Below are 6739 nucleotides of genomic sequence, written 5' to 3' on the forward strand. Positions count from 1 at the left end.
CACATTAATTGTATTAATTCTAACTTTGGGCTTAAAATATCCTGCTAGTAATTATAATTTAGTGTGAGTTATTTAGTCTTTAGAAGAATCACACGTAGAGAAATGCTGAGTCATGAAATGATACTCACGACTTCTTATGGTAGTGACAATCATTAACAAGTTGCCTTGAATGGTTCTATCTTTTGCCTTAGTATATATAGGTGAGTTGTTGGTACAATTGAGGCCACATTGGAGGTGTGGAAAGCCCACTCTTCATTTTTTTCTGAAGAGAGTGAATGATTGGGCATCCTGATTTTCAGAGGACTGAGGCCAGACTATTTGTAGCACAAGCTAAAACCCCAGTTTTCCGCCTGGTCCTGCCTCTTGCAAATGAGGTCTTAGCATTCCCACCTGGCCTCTAACAGGCTGATGATTTCAAAGGGGTTTGGGAATGGCCTGCTTATTTCCAAGTCAGCATTTGAGGCTATCAGGTCCATATGTCCATCTCCACTCTTGCAAAGATACACCTGAATACAAAGGTGAGTATTTCATTAAATTTTATAGCCGAGTCCCATTTGGTTCTACTTTATTTTAATCTTACGTGAAGTTGGAGGGAGTACTGTCTAGAAATTGTATTGTAGTAAAATGTAGTAATCGAGAACAAATATTTTAAAATTTAAAAGGCTTGGGTTCAAGTCATGGTTCTGTCAATTATTAACAAGGTAACCTTGAGCAATTTACTTAATCTCTCTGAGTCTCCATTTCTTTATGTAAACGTAAATGATGATAGAATCATAATATCTATCTAATAAAGCCATTACTGCAATTCAGAATCTGTCTTATCTATTAAGGAATCTATCCATATACATATATAACATATCCACACATATACTGCTTAGCATAGTACTTGGCACACTATAAGCACTAAAGAATGAACTATGATTACACAAGCTAAGTGTAATCTTGTGGACCAGAAGAAAAAAGGTCCAGGATGGTAACCTGAAGAGTAACCTTGGCTCAGCCTATCACTCACTAGCTATGTGACCTATGGTAAAAACAATTAAATTATCTGAGCCTCTTTATCCTAGCTGTAAAATGGGGCTAAGAACAGTATTGATTACACAGGTACATAAGATACTTATGTAACATACTTAGAACAGCACCTGACACATACTTACGACTTATTAGATGTCAATACAGAACCAAGAGAATGTGTTTTAGCAGGAAGAAATGGGCTATGGTGTCAAGAGGCCCAATTGGATATGAACTGTGAAGTATCCATTAGCTTTAGCATCAAGGATGATGTGGATGACTTTCGAGGAAACTTTTTCAGTGAAGGGGCAGGCACAGGAGGGAGAATGAATAAATTGGCCGAAAGCAAGTGCAAACCATAAGTATAGCGATAACAACTACTACTACTACCACTACCATATATGAGATCTTACTATGAGTCAGACTTTCTCAAGCATTCCCCAGGAATGATTTCATTCATACTATTACTTTCTGCATCTTACAGATGAGAAAACTGAGGCTCAGGAGGCTTAAGTAACATGGGCAATGCTACAGTTAGCAGGTGCCACAAGTGGATTATAAACACAATGTCTTTTCACACCCCCATGCTAGCATAGTGAAATGCTAGAAAGCTTTGACACATTCATTTAACAGCTTCCACAGATTAGGAGATACTGTTTATGTTAGTTTCCTTAGCACCAAGGCTCTGAGGAGAAAACATACAAAAAGTAACCTTCTAACTCAAATAGCTGCATTTCAAGGCTGGGGCTTTGAACCCAGAGCCCTACATATTTGCTGGGGTGACTAAAACTTTTCAGATTCCCACTGATATGATTGAAAGGTAGTGCTACTTTAGCTGTGGTGCCTCAGACTGACATGTTTGAAACATTGCCAAACATTTAGTTGGAATCACAGAGAACAGTCAGTAAAACAAACAAAACAAACAACAACCACCACCTCAGAGTAAAGATTTTGCAAAAATGAGGTGCGGGGTCAGGAAACAGCTGTGTTTTACTCATTTACATGCACTCCTGCTTCCTTAATGTGGATGAATATTTCTATTTGAATTTCCTCCTGCAGTTCCTCCACAGCTGATTCCAGTCACTGTCTCCATTGGGTACCCAGTCACAGCCTTCTGGTCACAAAGGTCTACAAGGATGCAATTACAATGACAAGCAGAAAGTCACTGGGATGCTGCAGAAGGAGAGGGCAGAAGAGCTCTCGTGAACTGGGTACAGACTTCATTCCACCTTATCCACCCACTATCATGACATGCCCTAAACCTCATAATCACCCACAATTGCCAAATTGAAATAATAACTTCAAACATTCCTCCATTGCGTTTGTCAAGAAGTAGAGAGAAGCAGAGACTGACCACAGCTGTGACACTATTCAGCTGTATGACCTTGCACACACAATTTGTCCATTGAATGTCTTTGTTTTATCACATATAAAATATAAAAAATAACAATATATACCCTCAGGGTTATTTTTAGTTGATTGCTTAGAACAATGGCTGGATTACAGTGAGTACTAGCTCTTGCTACTATTCTTCTCTCTCTCCTTCAATACCTGCTTTTTATAACCCATTTGATAGCTCCCAACTTTAGACTTTTCCATTTTCTCCCAAACCATCAGTTTCCTTCATGTTTCACTCCATCTTCTATTAGAATCTAGGTACTAGATTTATATTCTCAGTCAGTTACTGTCTAAACCCTTCACCTCCTTTGATCCTTACTGTCCTGTGTATCATATGGCAAAACTAGAACCCTGGATCAATCCAGCTGTTCACAATTGTCTGGCCTGCTGTTCTATGCCCTTCCTTTCTCAATCATAGTTGAAGAGGTCTTCAGTCTGAGGCAGATCCCAATTCTGATTCCTCTTCAAATAATTTAATTCCCAAATGATCCCATCTTCTGTATCTTCAACTTGTTTATCAATTTGTTATTTCTTTCTCATCAGCATTTACAATGGCTTAGTTTCTGCTGCTATAGAACAAAATGCAAAACAAACATCTTCCCCACTACCATGTGTCTCTCTTTAGCTACCAACCTAGGATAGCAATACTTGTAGATTTCAAATATCTAGATTTCTAGAGTCTAAAAGAGCAAGTTACACAATGTTGTAACAGTTAACTCTCATGTGCATTTGGCCTTTCTTTTTCACTGATGGTGTCCTGACAAACTCACCTGTGCCTTATGATGGTATTAAGGGTAGAACGATATGGAAAAATGTTTAATTTCCTCCAGAGAGTACAGTATAATACCTAGCACGAAGTAAAAGCTCAGTAAATGCTTCTTAGTAGGAAAGAAGATGCACAGTCAGGCTTATAACAACAAAAATGACTTGCAATATTTTTGTCTTGCACTCACGTTAGCATATGAAATTCAGGAAGAAAGCAATCTCTCATTGAAAAGAATGAAGAGACTGGAGCTGACTTTTATTACGTAGCAACAAATGGTGGCAGTTGGCTTTTTAACGTTATTTTCATTATATATTCACCAACAAATTGCTAATTTCTTTAGAAACAGAATTATAGAGACTGGCTTGTAATCAAGTTGAATGCATTAAGAGGCATGCCCAGGAGAGTTTGTGAACCACAGCTGAAGACACACTCCTTGAAAGCTCTAAAATTTTGTGGGGGATGCACTATCCCCTTTCCCCAATTATTCCTATCTTCTCTCTTGCCCCCTTCTCAGATTTGCTTGCTTCCTTTTTACTCATTGACATTCACGAGTATTCATCCATCTATTCATGAAGAGGATACCTAGGCTCAGATCCCTTGTGCAGGTGCCACCCCAGCTCCTGGGAATTTGACTTCTGGCACTTCCCGGCTGCCTTTCCTGGCTAGAAATTGCCATAGGCCTCCCAGACATGCTTTGCCCTGGGATACTTCCTTTTTAGGAACCAAATGATTGGCTACCTCTGAGATAAAAAGGCCAAGCAACCTGATACAAAGGATGGACATTTTTGCTTCAATTTGGAACAACTTTGAAGGGTCATCCCATTCCTGGATCCCCCAGTGAATCAGATGAGGCACATTTGCAACCCGATTGCATGTTAGAATCTCACACTGCTAACCCTACCTTCCTCATCCTTTACTGTCTTTTGACAGTGACATAATACACTCAGCAAAAGGACTGTCTTTTGACAGTGACATAATACACTCAGCAATTAAGAAGATGCCTTTATTCAGGGTATTAAAATAGCAAATGTTAAAAGACAAAACTACAAAAAAATATAGTTTTGCAAATCTTAATTGGCTTTAATGTATAATCGGACCCTACTGAAAATGGCTCAAAATCATCCACCCTATCACACGTGTAGGTCATATTTATACCCAGAGTAAATTAAGTGACATAAAAAATAACCTCATTAGCTGCCCTCTGCAGTTACCTTATATGGTCATGTTTTGGCAGCTCTCATCCTCATTGGCTGGTCATTCAGCTGCTATGATTGACTGAGACTTGGCTACTTGTTGTAAGATAGTACTTCCAGGTGAGGTTACAGTCTGTTTACACATCAAGTTAGGTTACATTTCCCTATACATGGTGAAACTTTTAGACCAGACTTAGAATACTACCAAGGCAGCTTTTAGGCAAATATTAGTTCAAGTAAACAAGGGACTGTGTATTAATAAAAAAGCATTAGGAGAAATACCTAACGTAGATGACAGGGTGATGAATACAGCAAACCACCATGGCATGTGTATAACTATGTAACAAATCTGCACGTCCTTCACATGTACCCTAGAACTTAAAGTATCTATATTTTAAAAAGTTCTCAAAGCAAAAGAAGGAGGACTGGTGTTTTATGGAGGTAGGAGACAAGGAAATCATCTGCATCATTCAGGAGTCCTGTAGGGGCAAGTGAAAAATAGAGGTGGCTCTTGTCTTCCAATATGTAAACATGTGAGGGTGGGGTGGTCCTAAGTGATTAGCCATTTCCGAAACAGAAAAGGGTGGTGATGGTGTGAGTGGTGGAGGTGGTGGGTGATGGTGGTTGTGGTGGTTGTGATTGTGGCAGACTTTCTATCTTTCACTGCCCTTTGAAACTCATGGCTCAGGTACAGTTCCACAAAGCCACTCTCAAGAGCTTTCCCTAATCAAACTCCAGCAACTCTCCATCCAAGACTGTTTTCAGGTAACCCACTCTAAGAACTCTCTGCCATCTGGCAGTATGAACTGGGTTTGAATTTCTCTGCTTAGAGGCCTGAACACCAGAAATCTACAGAACCATAGGTTTATGAGATAATCAGTGAGATCATGGGTAGGCATTAAGATTCTAGCCCAAAGCTTTCACATTTCTTTGGGTGCAATGAGACTCTGGCTGTGAGCTGAACTGCTTCACTGCCAAGGTGGGACTCTGAATTGGAATCCTTATCCCAGCAATGCCATAGCCCTCTGAAGATGAGAAAGCATATAGACGTAATACCTTTGGTCCTTGGTCTTTTTTTTTTTTTTTTTTTTTCATTTCTTTTTCTTTCTTTTTTTTTTTTTTAGAGGGAAGAAGGCAGGGAAGAGCCAGAAGCCTACAGCATCTGATATTCCCAGGCAGTCTCCCATCCAAGTACTAACCAGATCCTGCTTAGCTTCCAAGATCAGACAAGATCGGGTGCATTCAGGGTGGTATGGCTATAGATGGCCCTTGGTCATTAGTTTGGACCTAGTACCTTGCGAGATGGGCCATTGATGACAGTGAAACCTCTTGCCACTGGCTTCAAGGGTGGCCACCTGGGGAAGATAAAACTGGGAAGAATGTAGTGGACCTTGCTTGATGCCTGCAACTAAAAGGCTTGTGGCAAGCACTAGAAAAGCACCCCAAGAAATTGTGTCTTAATTGCCAGCAGTCAGGCTGATAGAGGTTTGAGCTTCCATCCTTTGGTCATGAAAAGTAAATGTAATCTTTCAGGCTGGTGAGGTCTGGGATATCAGTGTTACAGTATGGTATCTTTAAATAGGACTCATTAAAATAGTAATGTTTCTTGGCAAGTGTGGCCACAGTTAAATAATATCAAAGATGAGAAGACTGTTATAAAGTACATTGTAGTTTAGTAATGTAAAATCTAATTAATCAAGTAATTAATTTATTTATTTTGAGACAGAGTCTTGATCTTTCACCAGGCTGGAGTGCAGTCGCACAATCTCAGCTCACTGCAACCTCCATCTCATGGATTCAAGTGATTCCCCTGCCTCAGCCTCCTGAGTAGCTGGGACTACAGGCACGCACTACCATGCCCAGCTAATTTTTTGTATTTTAGTAGAGACGGTGTTTCACCATGGCTGAGATGGTCTTGATCTCTTGACTTCATGATCCACCCATCTCGGTTTTTTATTTTAAGTTTCAGGGTACATGTGCAGGAGGTGCAGGTTTATTACATAGGCAAATGTGTGCTATGGTGGTTTGCTGCAACTATCAGGCTGTCACCTAGATATTAAACCTAGCATGTATTAGCTATTTTTCCTAATGCCTTCTCTCCCTCTACACCCCCAGGCCCAACAGGCCCCAGTGTGTATTGTTCCCCTCGCTGTGTCCAGGTATTCCCATTGTTCAGCTCCCCTCTTATAAGTGAGAACATGCAGTGTTTGGTTTTCTTTTTTTTTTTTTTCCTTTTCCTTTCTTTTTTATTTTGGAGACAAAGTTTTGTTCTTGTTGCCCAGGCTGGAGTCCAGTGGTGTGATCTCAGCTGGCTGCAACCTCCACCTCCCAGGTTCAAGTGATTCTTCTGCCTCAACCTCCCGAGTAGCTG

General features: G+C 40.2%; 1 pseudogene; it reads right to left on the bottom strand.

Annotated features, from left to right (window-relative positions):
• Positions 1-5518: 5518 nt before the first annotated feature.
• Positions 5519-5632, bottom strand: LOC120361931 (5S ribosomal RNA; annotated as a pseudogene).
• Positions 5633-6739: the final 1107 nt, after the last annotated feature.

The sequence above is a fragment of the Saimiri boliviensis genome, chromosome X (assembly GCF_048565385.1).
Source record: "Saimiri boliviensis isolate mSaiBol1 chromosome X, mSaiBol1.pri, whole genome shotgun sequence".
NCBI lineage: Eukaryota > Metazoa > Chordata > Mammalia > Primates > Cebidae > Saimiri > Saimiri boliviensis.